The sequence below is a fragment of the Heptranchias perlo genome, unplaced genomic scaffold (genome assembly GCF_035084215.1).
Source record: "Heptranchias perlo isolate sHepPer1 unplaced genomic scaffold, sHepPer1.hap1 HAP1_SCAFFOLD_1449, whole genome shotgun sequence".
In the NCBI taxonomy this organism is placed as follows: domain Eukaryota; kingdom Metazoa; phylum Chordata; class Chondrichthyes; order Hexanchiformes; family Hexanchidae; genus Heptranchias; species Heptranchias perlo.
In genome coordinates, this window is record NW_027138699.1 from 25,702 (window position 1) to 37,580 (window position 11,879).

At 50.5% G+C, this 11,879-nt stretch overlaps 4 non-coding genes and 7 pseudogenes across 4 annotated transcripts; 4 read left to right on the plus strand and 7 right to left on the minus strand.

The window, feature by feature from the left end:
• Positions 1-55: 55 nt before the first annotated feature.
• On the plus strand, positions 56-221 carry LOC137309000 (U1 spliceosomal RNA). Its single transcript, XR_010959716.1, has one exon. It is a non-coding gene; the product is annotated as a U1 spliceosomal RNA (small nuclear RNA).
• A 933-nt stretch (positions 222-1,154) lies between these two features.
• LOC137309025 (U2 spliceosomal RNA) lies at positions 1,155-1,283 on the minus strand (annotated as a pseudogene).
• An 844-nt stretch (positions 1,284-2,127) lies between these two features.
• LOC137309004 (U2 spliceosomal RNA) lies at positions 2,128-2,333 on the minus strand (annotated as a pseudogene).
• A 1,231-nt stretch (positions 2,334-3,564) lies between these two features.
• LOC137309001 (U1 spliceosomal RNA) lies at positions 3,565-3,730 on the plus strand. Its single transcript, XR_010959717.1, has one exon. It is a non-coding gene; the product is annotated as a U1 spliceosomal RNA (small nuclear RNA).
• Positions 3,731-4,663: 933 nt separating this feature from the next.
• On the minus strand, positions 4,664-4,792 carry LOC137309026 (U2 spliceosomal RNA; annotated as a pseudogene).
• Positions 4,793-5,636: 844 nt separating this feature from the next.
• Positions 5,637-5,842, minus strand: LOC137309005 (U2 spliceosomal RNA; annotated as a pseudogene).
• Positions 5,843-7,073: 1,231 nt separating this feature from the next.
• On the plus strand, positions 7,074-7,239 carry LOC137309002 (U1 spliceosomal RNA). The gene has a single exon (XR_010959718.1). It is a non-coding gene; the product is annotated as a U1 spliceosomal RNA (small nuclear RNA).
• Positions 7,240-8,172: 933 nt separating this feature from the next.
• Positions 8,173-8,301, minus strand: LOC137309027 (U2 spliceosomal RNA; annotated as a pseudogene).
• Positions 8,302-9,145: 844 nt separating this feature from the next.
• On the minus strand, positions 9,146-9,351 carry LOC137309007 (U2 spliceosomal RNA; annotated as a pseudogene).
• A 1,231-nt stretch (positions 9,352-10,582) lies between these two features.
• LOC137309003 (U1 spliceosomal RNA) lies at positions 10,583-10,748 on the plus strand. The gene has a single exon (XR_010959719.1). It is a non-coding gene; the product is annotated as a U1 spliceosomal RNA (small nuclear RNA).
• A 933-nt stretch (positions 10,749-11,681) lies between these two features.
• On the minus strand, positions 11,682-11,810 carry LOC137309028 (U2 spliceosomal RNA; annotated as a pseudogene).
• Between the last annotated feature and the right edge of the window lie 69 nt (positions 11,811-11,879).

Sequence of the window (11,879 nt, forward strand, 5' to 3'; positions counted from 1 at the left end):
GCAATCGTAAAAGGTAGCGAATGCTGTCTAGTGGCAGTGTGTGGCGACACAAGGCATACTTACCTGGCAGGGGAGAATCTGTGATCCCGAAGGCGGATCTCCCAGGACGAGGCTAGCCCATTGCACTTGGGGTGTGCGCTGACGCCTGCGATGTCCCCAAATGCGGGATACTCGACTGCAAAATTTGTGGTAGTGGGGGACTGCGTTCGCGCTCTCCCCTGCATCGAAACGAAAAGTTAGATTGTCGACCCCGCGGTCCACCAATCGGATGGGTGACGGTGTTGTGTGTGTGTGTGTGTGTGTGTGTGTACGTATGTCAGTCAGTCTCTCACTCAGAGCTGCTGTGGAAGGAAACCTTTTTAAAAAGAACTTGCATATCGAAAGAAAGATGTGTCTCAAGCTGCCGGGGCCCTGTCCATTGTCACGTTAATGGCTGGACTGCTTTGACCAGGAGACCTGTTTCCTGGGTCGGAGGTGTGAGATTCCAGGGGACCTGCTTTGTGCTGATTTCCAACGGCCGTCCCTCCCTCCCTCCCCCCAGGCCTTCCTTCTGAACAACTTTGTCGTTTTATCGAGGGCCAGAAGCCTGCCTGTGAAAGGGAAGGATCAGCCGGTCGGCCCCCTGCTGGTCGCTGCTGCTCGTGGAGCAGGCGTGCGTGTCCTCAGCCTCTCGGACAGGTTCCTCAGGCGGTTGAGGCAGCTCCCCCAGGTGGCCCAGTGGTCGAGGACGCAACCTTTTAAATCGTTGAGACCCGGGTTCCAATCCCGGTCGGGGGGATGATTTTCTGGTGCAGATTAATTGGCACCACTCAAAGAAAGTCTCCCCTCCTGAGCGCAATGCTCCACCCTCACCACCACTGCCTTTTCCTCACCGAGACAAACAGACAGTCCGTCCAGTCCAGGAGCGCAGTTTTCATTTGTACTCAGACCCTGCTTGTTCAAAGTTAAGTTATTTTGCAGTTTGAATTATAATCGCTGCCTGCGTGCGAGCGAGCGAGCGAGCGAACGAGCGGCACTCAGCCCAGGAGAAGAAAAGAATAGCACTGAGCTGAGAAAGTAAGTGCAATATATCAGCTTTATTCTCAGTCATAATACGTACACACGGACAGAGACGCTGGGAAAGAGCTGTTTTTCCTTTTGAATATCTCCCCACAGGGAGGTGCACCGTTGCCAGAGACACTGCAATACTGGGTCGATGCGTGGAGTGGACGGAGCCAAGCCCCTATTCCATCTCCCTGTTGCAAAATTCAATTTAATATTCGGTCCCGAAGCCGAGAAGCGATAACCTCCTGAATAGACGTTTGCCATTTGACTGAGTGTGAAAAGACTGAGTGTCAAAGTGGAAATGGCAAGTCAAGCCCTCTGCTGGTGACACTGCTGCTACTGTAGGGAGCCATGTGTTCAGCCTTCTGTATATGTTTGCAGGGGATTGAGGGCAACTCCCCTGGTGGTCCAGTGGTTAGGACGCAACATTTAAAACTCGTTGAGACCCGGGTTCGAATCCTGGTCAGGGGATGATTTTCTGGTGCAGATTAATTGGCACCGTTCAAGAAAATCTCCCATCCTGAGCACAATGCTCCACCCAAACCAGTGCCTTTTACTCACCTTAACACTCAGTTAGCAGCACAGTTTGATCTCACAGCTTCCAATGTGGCCATTCACAGTGCACTCCCTCCAAACACACACGCACTGTCTGCTCGCATTTTTAAAGTCAGCAACGTGAAGTTATTTCGCCTCTCGCTTGTGGCAGTTTGAACGTTAACATTGTGTCTCTCTCGCGCTCTCTGTTTCGGGAAATGTCTGACTTGGAAACAATTAATTCTGGAACTGCCAGTTTAAAACTGCAGTAATTTTTCACACAACAACTGGAGTTGAATGTTTCAGGTCAGGAGACCAAGTCTGTGGAAGGTGGCACGTCCCAATACACAGGCTTGCAGCTTCCTGAAAAGTGACCTGAGACTGACGTCTTTCCCTCCAAGGTAAAACTGCAAGAGGGAAAAGGAAGAAAGGGAGTGGCACTCATCCATCCCAGGAGTAAACAAAAAAACCACAGTTGCAATATCTCAGCATTCTGAGTAATAATACAGGCTCCAAAAATCCGTTCAGCATTTTGAATATCTCCCCACAGGGAGGTGCACCGTTGCCAGAGACACTGTAATACTGGGTCGATGCGTGGAGTGGACGGAGCAAGCTCTTGTTCCATCTCCCTGTTCCAAAAATCAATTTAATATTTGGTCCCCAGATAGGGGACATATCAGATATTAAACTGATAAGAACAGAAACTTTTTTTTTTTTTTTTCTGACACTCTGGGGTGCCTTATTGCCTTACAGATTCATTCCAGATTCCTTGCAGTGACATTACATCAAGCCAAAGCTCTACAAGCCAAAGCTCTACACTCTGCCCGAGGGGATTTCTCCCTGACTGCATCCCCCCGGCATACAATGGCAGGAAGGCTCCAAATGGTTGCCTTCCCCCACTTGACCACTTGATCTTCGCCAAAAGGCCGAGAAGCGATAACGCGCTCGATGCGAATTGATCTCCGCTCCTGTTTTCCCTCCCTCTTTGGTCTCTGGCTGACTGTGTCTAAAGCAGTCTGGAAGCACTGCCGTTCTCTCCCACTCTGGGCACATTTTTGCCACCGTTTCTAATTGCAACAGTGGATCAGTTTAAAGAAGTTGCCGTTTTTTCCTTTCTTGCTAGGATTGCTTGACAGATTGGTAAATTTGCCAGTCGGCCACCGATCAGATGGGAGAAGGTGGTGTCTCAACGGACCTCCGTCAGTCAGTCTCAGTCACTAACTCACTGCCGTGGAAGGAAACCGCTTTAAAGAAAACTAGTGACGTGACGTGACGTGTCTCACAGCGAGTGAGTGAGATTGCAACGGCCAATTGAGAAAGAGGTGAGGTGCTGACAATCAGCAGCTCGTGTTTAAACGTTCATTCCACAGCAGGCAAGACCAATCAAAAGAAAATACTGCAGATGCTGGCTCGGCTGGCTGGGCTGGCTGGCTGGAAATGGGAAATAAATACACAAGACGTGTTAAAGGCTGGTTAAACTGTCGAAAGAAACAAGGCGTTAATGTTTCAGAAGTGCCTATTGAAAGATGTCTCTCAAGCTGCTCCCTGACTGGGCCCTGTCCATTGTCACGTTAATCCCAGGGCGGGGCGGGACTGCTTTGACCAGGAGACCTGTTTTCTGGGACGCAGGTGTGACATTCCAGGGAGTGCACCTGCTTTGTGCTGATTCGAAACGACCACGACAACGGCAACTTGCAGTTCTATATTACCACGACAACGCGCGTGTATATATTGCTACAGCAACAACTGGAGGCGGGACATTTCCCTTGAAGGGCGACATGCAAACAACCATCGCCGGCACCGCATCGCTGCAGTATTTTCTCCCAGAGTGTATCATCGGATATACGGTACGATATTTGAGCGGAATTAATCTCTCAGAGCATCAGCACGTTGCGAGCGAAGGGACGTTTTGATTCTTAAAACCTGCCCTTGCAATCGTAAAAGGTAGCGAATGCTGTCTAGTGGCAGTGTGTGGCGACACAAGGCATACTTACCTGGCAGGGGAGAATCTGTGATCCCGAAGGCGGATCTCCCAGGACGAGGCTAGCCCATTGCACTTGGGGTGTGCGCTGACGCCTGCGATGTCCCCAAATGCGGGATACTCGACTGCAAAATTTGTGGTAGTGGGGGACTGCGTTCGCGCTCTCCCCTGCATCGAAACGAAAAGTTAGATTGTCGACCCCGCGGTCCACCAATCGGATGGGTGACGGTGTTGTGTGTGTGTGTGTGTGTGTGTGTGTACGTATGTCAGTCAGTCTCTCACTCAGAGCTGCTGTGGAAGGAAACCTTTTTAAAAAGAACTTGCATATCGAAAGAAAGATGTGTCTCAAGCTGCCGGGGCCCTGTCCATTGTCACGTTAATGGCTGGACTGCTTTGACCAGGAGACCTGTTTCCTGGGTCGGAGGTGTGAGATTCCAGGGGACCTGCTTTGTGCTGATTTCCAACGGCCGTCCCTCCCTCCCTCCCCCCAGGCCTTCCTTCTGAACAACTTTGTCGTTTTATCGAGGGCCAGAAGCCTGCCTGTGAAAGGGAAGGATCAGCCGGTCGGCCCCCTGCTGGTCGCTGCTGCTCGTGGAGCAGGCGTGCGTGTCCTCAGCCTCTCGGACAGGTTCCTCAGGCGGTTGAGGCAGCTCCCCCAGGTGGCCCAGTGGTCGAGGACGCAACCTTTTAAATCGTTGAGACCCGGGTTCCAATCCCGGTCGGGGGGATGATTTTCTGGTGCAGATTAATTGGCACCACTCAAAGAAAGTCTCCCCTCCTGAGCGCAATGCTCCACCCTCACCACCACTGCCTTTTCCTCACCGAGACAAACAGACAGTCCGTCCAGTCCAGGAGCGCAGTTTTCATTTGTACTCAGACCCTGCTTGTTCAAAGTTAAGTTATTTTGCAGTTTGAATTATAATCGCTGCCTGCGTGCGAGCGAGCGAGCGAGCGAACGAGCGGCACTCAGCCCAGGAGAAGAAAAGAATAGCACTGAGCTGAGAAAGTAAGTGCAATATATCAGCTTTATTCTCAGTCATAATACGTACACACGGACAGAGACGCTGGGAAAGAGCTGTTTTTCCTTTTGAATATCTCCCCACAGGGAGGTGCACCGTTGCCAGAGACACTGCAATACTGGGTCGATGCGTGGAGTGGACGGAGCCAAGCCCCTATTCCATCTCCCTGTTGCAAAATTCAATTTAATATTCGGTCCCGAAGCCGAGAAGCGATAACCTCCTGAATAGACGTTTGCCATTTGACTGAGTGTGAAAAGACTGAGTGTCAAAGTGGAAATGGCAAGTCAAGCCCTCTGCTGGTGACACTGCTGCTACTGTAGGGAGCCATGTGTTCAGCCTTCTGTATATGTTTGCAGGGGATTGAGGGCAACTCCCCTGGTGGTCCAGTGGTTAGGACGCAACATTTAAAACTCGTTGAGACCCGGGTTCGAATCCTGGTCAGGGGATGATTTTCTGGTGCAGATTAATTGGCACCGTTCAAGAAAATCTCCCATCCTGAGCACAATGCTCCACCCAAACCAGTGCCTTTTACTCACCTTAACACTCAGTTAGCAGCACAGTTTGATCTCACAGCTTCCAATGTGGCCATTCACAGTGCACTCCCTCCAAACACACACGCACTGTCTGCTCGCATTTTTAAAGTCAGCAACGTGAAGTTATTTCGCCTCTCGCTTGTGGCAGTTTGAACGTTAACATTGTGTCTCTCTCGCGCTCTCTGTTTCGGGAAATGTCTGACTTGGAAACAATTAATTCTGGAACTGCCAGTTTAAAACTGCAGTAATTTTTCACACAACAACTGGAGTTGAATGTTTCAGGTCAGGAGACCAAGTCTGTGGAAGGTGGCACGTCCCAATACACAGGCTTGCAGCTTCCTGAAAAGTGACCTGAGACTGACGTCTTTCCCTCCAAGGTAAAACTGCAAGAGGGAAAAGGAAGAAAGGGAGTGGCACTCATCCATCCCAGGAGTAAACAAGAAAACCACAGTTGCAATATCTCAGCATTCTGAGTAATAATACAGGCTCCAAAAATCCGTTCAGCATTTTGAATATCTCCCCACAGGGAGGTGCACCGTTGCCAGAGACACTGTAATACTGGGTCGATGCGTGGAGTGGACGGAGCAAGCTCTTGTTCCATCTCCCTGTTCCAAAAATCAATTTAATATTTGGTCCCCAGATAGGGGACATATCAGATATTAAACTGATAAGAACAGAAACTTTTTTTTTTTTTTTTCTGACACTCTGGGGTGCCTTATTGCCTTACAGATTCATTCCAGATTCCTTGCAGTGACATTACATCAAGCCAAAGCTCTACAAGCCAAAGCTCTACACTCTGCCCGAGGGGATTTCTCCCTGACTGCATCCCCCCGGCATACAATGGCAGGAAGGCTCCAAATGGTTGCCTTCCCCCACTTGACCACTTGATCTTCGCCAAAAGGCCGAGAAGCGATAACGCGCTCGATGCGAATTGATCTCCGCTCCTGTTTTCCCTCCCTCTTTGGTCTCTGGCTGACTGTGTCTAAAGCAGTCTGGAAGCACTGCCGTTCTCTCCCACTCTGGGCACATTTTTGCCACCGTTTCTAATTGCAACAGTGGATCAGTTTAAAGAAGTTGCCGTTTTTTCCTTTCTTGCTAGGATTGCTTGACAGATTGGTAAATTTGCCAGTCGGCCACCGATCAGATGGGAGAAGGTGGTGTCTCAACGGACCTCCGTCAGTCAGTCTCAGTCACTAACTCACTGCCGTGGAAGGAAACCGCTTTAAAGAAAACTAGTGACGTGACGTGACGTGTCTCACAGCGAGTGAGTGAGATTGCAACGGCCAATTGAGAAAGAGGTGAGGTGCTGACAATCAGCAGCTCGTGTTTAAACGTTCATTCCACAGCAGGCAAGACCAATCAAAAGAAAATACTGCAGATGCTGGCTCGGCTGGCTGGGCTGGCTGGCTGGAAATGGGAAATAAATACACAAGACGTGTTAAAGGCTGGTTAAACTGTCGAAAGAAACAAGGCGTTAATGTTTCAGAAGTGCCTATTGAAAGATGTCTCTCAAGCTGCTCCCTGACTGGGCCCTGTCCATTGTCACGTTAATCCCAGGGCGGGGCGGGACTGCTTTGACCAGGAGACCTGTTTTCTGGGACGCAGGTGTGACATTCCAGGGAGTGCACCTGCTTTGTGCTGATTCGAAACGACCACGACAACGGCAACTTGCAGTTCTATATTACCACGACAACGCGCGTGTATATATTGCTACAGCAACAACTGGAGGCGGGACATTTCCCTTGAAGGGCGACATGCAAACAACCATCGCCGGCACCGCATCGCTGCAGTATTTTCTCCCAGAGTGTATCATCGGATATACGGTACGATATTTGAGCGGAATTAATCTCTCAGAGCATCAGCACGTTGCGAGCGAAGGGACGTTTTGATTCTTAAAACCTGCCCTTGCAATCGTAAAAGGTAGCGAATGCTGTCTAGTGGCAGTGTGTGGCGACACAAGGCATACTTACCTGGCAGGGGAGAATCTGTGATCCCGAAGGCGGATCTCCCAGGACGAGGCTAGCCCATTGCACTTGGGGTGTGCGCTGACGCCTGCGATGTCCCCAAATGCGGGATACTCGACTGCAAAATTTGTGGTAGTGGGGGACTGCGTTCGCGCTCTCCCCTGCATCGAAACGAAAAGTTAGATTGTCGACCCCGCGGTCCACCAATCGGATGGGTGACGGTGTTGTGTGTGTGTGTGTGTGTGTGTGTGTACGTATGTCAGTCAGTCTCTCACTCAGAGCTGCTGTGGAAGGAAACCTTTTTAAAAAGAACTTGCATATCGAAAGAAAGATGTGTCTCAAGCTGCCGGGGCCCTGTCCATTGTCACGTTAATGGCTGGACTGCTTTGACCAGGAGACCTGTTTCCTGGGTCGGAGGTGTGAGATTCCAGGGGACCTGCTTTGTGCTGATTTCCAACGGCCGTCCCTCCCTCCCTCCCCCCAGGCCTTCCTTCTGAACAACTTTGTCGTTTTATCGAGGGCCAGAAGCCTGCCTGTGAAAGGGAAGGATCAGCCGGTCGGCCCCCTGCTGGTCGCTGCTGCTCGTGGAGCAGGCGTGCGTGTCCTCAGCCTCTCGGACAGGTTCCTCAGGCGGTTGAGGCAGCTCCCCCAGGTGGCCCAGTGGTCGAGGACGCAACCTTTTAAATCGTTGAGACCCGGGTTCCAATCCCGGTCGGGGGGATGATTTTCTGGTGCAGATTAATTGGCACCACTCAAAGAAAGTCTCCCCTCCTGAGCGCAATGCTCCACCCTCACCACCACTGCCTTTTCCTCACCGAGACAAACAGACAGTCCGTCCAGTCCAGGAGCGCAGTTTTCATTTGTACTCAGACCCTGCTTGTTCAAAGTTAAGTTATTTTGCAGTTTGAATTATAATCGCTGCCTGCGTGCGAGCGAGCGAGCGAGCGAACGAGCGGCACTCAGCCCAGGAGAAGAAAAGAATAGCACTGAGCTGAGAAAGTAAGTGCAATATATCAGCTTTATTCTCAGTCATAATACGTACACACGGACAGAGACGCTGGGAAAGAGCTGTTTTTCCTTTTGAATATCTCCCCACAGGGAGGTGCACCGTTGCCAGAGACACTGCAATACTGGGTCGATGCGTGGAGTGGACGGAGCCAAGCCCCTATTCCATCTCCCTGTTGCAAAATTCAATTTAATATTCGGTCCCGAAGCCGAGAAGCGATAACCTCCTGAATAGACGTTTGCCATTTGACTGAGTGTGAAAAGACTGAGTGTCAAAGTGGAAATGGCAAGTCAAGCCCTCTGCTGGTGACACTGCTGCTACTGTAGGGAGCCATGTGTTCAGCCTTCTGTATATGTTTGCAGGGGATTGAGGGCAACTCCCCTGGTGGTCCAGTGGTTAGGACGCAACATTTAAAACTCGTTGAGACCCGGGTTCGAATCCTGGTCAGGGGATGATTTTCTGGTGCAGATTAATTGGCACCGTTCAAGAAAATCTCCCATCCTGAGCACAATGCTCCACCCAAACCAGTGCCTTTTACTCACCTTAACACTCAGTTAGCAGCACAGTTTGATCTCACAGCTTCCAATGTGGCCATTCACAGTGCACTCCCTCCAAACACACACGCACTGTCTGCTCGCATTTTTAAAGTCAGCAACGTGAAGTTATTTCGCCTCTCGCTTGTGGCAGTTTGAACGTTAACATTGTGTCTCTCTCGCGCTCTCTGTTTCGGGAAATGTCTGACTTGGAAACAATTAATTCTGGAACTGCCAGTTTAAAACTGCAGTAATTTTTCACACAACAACTGGAGTTGAATGTTTCAGGTCAGGAGACCAAGTCTGTGGAAGGTGGCACGTCCCAATACACAGGCTTGCAGCTTCCTGAAAAGTGACCTGAGACTGACGTCTTTCCCTCCAAGGTAAAACTGCAAGAGGGAAAAGGAAGAAAGGGAGTGGCACTCATCCATCCCAGGAGTAAACAAGAAAACCACAGTTGCAATATCTCAGCATTCTGAGTAATAATACAGGCTCCAAAAATCCGTTCAGCATTTTGAATATCTCCCCACAGGGAGGTGCACCGTTGCCAGAGACACTGTAATACTGGGTCGATGCGTGGAGTGGACGGAGCAAGCTCTTGTTCCATCTCCCTGTTCCAAAAATCAATTTAATATTTGGTCCCCAGATAGGGGACATATCAGATATTAAACTGATAAGAACAGAAACTTTTTTTTTTTTTTTTCTGACACTCTGGGGTGCCTTATTGCCTTACAGATTCATTCCAGATTCCTTGCAGTGACATTACATCAAGCCAAAGCTCTACAAGCCAAAGCTCTACACTCTGCCCGAGGGGATTTCTCCCTGACTGCATCCCCCCGGCATACAATGGCAGGAAGGCTCCAAATGGTTGCCTTCCCCCACTTGACCACTTGATCTTCGCCAAAAGGCCGAGAAGCGATAACGCGCTCGATGCGAATTGATCTCCGCTCCTGTTTTCCCTCCCTCTTTGGTCTCTGGCTGACTGTGTCTAAAGCAGTCTGGAAGCACTGCCGTTCTCTCCCACTCTGGGCACATTTTTGCCACCGTTTCTAATTGCAACAGTGGATCAGTTTAAAGAAGTTGCCGTTTTTTCCTTTCTTGCTAGGATTGCTTGACAGATTGGTAAATTTGCCAGTCGGCCACCGATCAGATGGGAGAAGGTGGTGTCTCAACGGACCTCCGTCAGTCAGTCTCAGTCACTAACTCACTGCCGTGGAAGGAAACCGCTTTAAAGAAAACTAGTGACGTGACGTGACGTGTCTCACAGCGAGTGAGTGAGATTGCAACGGCCAATTGAGAAAGAGGTGAGGTGCTGACAATCAGCAGCTCGTGTTTAAACGTTCATTCCACAGCAGGCAAGACCAATCAAAAGAAAATACTGCAGATGCTGGCTCGGCTGGCTGGGCTGGCTGGCTGGAAATGGGAAATAAATACACAAGACGTGTTAAAGGCTGGTTAAACTGTCGAAAGAAACAAGGCGTTAATGTTTCAGAAGTGCCTATTGAAAGATGTCTCTCAAGCTGCTCCCTGACTGGGCCCTGTCCATTGTCACGTTAATCCCAGGGCGGGGCGGGACTGCTTTGACCAGGAGACCTGTTTTCTGGGACGCAGGTGTGACATTCCAGGGAGTGCACCTGCTTTGTGCTGATTCGAAACGACCACGACAACGGCAACTTGCAGTTCTATATTACCACGACAACGCGCGTGTATATATTGCTACAGCAACAACTGGAGGCGGGACATTTCCCTTGAAGGGCGACATGCAAACAACCATCGCCGGCACCGCATCGCTGCAGTATTTTCTCCCAGAGTGTATCATCGGATATACGGTACGATATTTGAGCGGAATTAATCTCTCAGAGCATCAGCACGTTGCGAGCGAAGGGACGTTTTGATTCTTAAAACCTGCCCTTGCAATCGTAAAAGGTAGCGAATGCTGTCTAGTGGCAGTGTGTGGCGACACAAGGCATACTTACCTGGCAGGGGAGAATCTGTGATCCCGAAGGCGGATCTCCCAGGACGAGGCTAGCCCATTGCACTTGGGGTGTGCGCTGACGCCTGCGATGTCCCCAAATGCGGGATACTCGACTGCAAAATTTGTGGTAGTGGGGGACTGCGTTCGCGCTCTCCCCTGCATCGAAACGAAAAGTTAGATTGTCGACCCCGCGGTCCACCAATCGGATGGGTGACGGTGTTGTGTGTGTGTGTGTGTGTGTGTGTGTACGTATGTCAGTCAGTCTCTCACTCAGAGCTGCTGTGGAAGGAAACCTTTTTAAAAAGAACTTGCATATCGAAAGAAAGATGTGTCTCAAGCTGCCGGGGCCCTGTCCATTGTCACGTTAATGGCTGGACTGCTTTGACCAGGAGACCTGTTTCCTGGGTCGGAGGTGTGAGATTCCAGGGGACCTGCTTTGTGCTGATTTCCAACGGCCGTCCCTCCCTCCCTCCCCCCAGGCCTTCCTTCTGAACAACTTTGTCGTTTTATCGAGGGCCAGAAGCCTGCCTGTGAAAGGGAAGGATCAGCCGGTCGGCCCCCTGCTGGTCGCTGCTGCTCGTGGAGCAGGCGTGCGTGTCCTCAGCCTCTCGGACAGGTTCCTCAGGCGGTTGAGGCAGCTCCCCCAGGTGGCCCAGTGGTCGAGGACGCAACCTTTTAAATCGTTGAGACCCGGGTTCCAATCCCGGTCGGGGGGATGATTTTCTGGTGCAGATTAATTGGCACCACTCAAAGAAAGTCTCCCCTCCTGAGCGCAATGCTCCACCCTCACCACCACTGCCTTTTCCTCACCGAGACAAACAGACAGTCCGTCCAGTCCAGGAGCGCAGTTTTCATTTGTACTCAGACCCTGCTTGTTCAAAGTTAAGTTATTTTGCAGTTTGAATTATAATCGCTGCCTGCGTGCGAGCGAGCGAGCGAGCGAACGAGCGGCACTCAGCCCAGGAGAAGAAAAGAATAGCACTGAGCTGAGAAAGTAAGTGCAATATATCAGCTTTATTCTCAGTCATAATACGTACACACGGACAGAGACGCTGGGAAAGAGCTGTTTTTCCTTTTGAATATCTCCCCACAGGGAGGTGCACCGTTGCCAGAGACACTGCAATACTGGGTCGATGCGTGGAGTGGACGGAGCCAAGCCCCTATTCCATCTCCCTGTTGCAAAATTCAATTTAATATTCGGTCCCGAAGCCGAGAAGCGATAACCTCCTGAATAGACGTTTGCCATTTGACTGAGTGTGAAAAGACTGAGTGTCAAAGTGGAAATGGCAA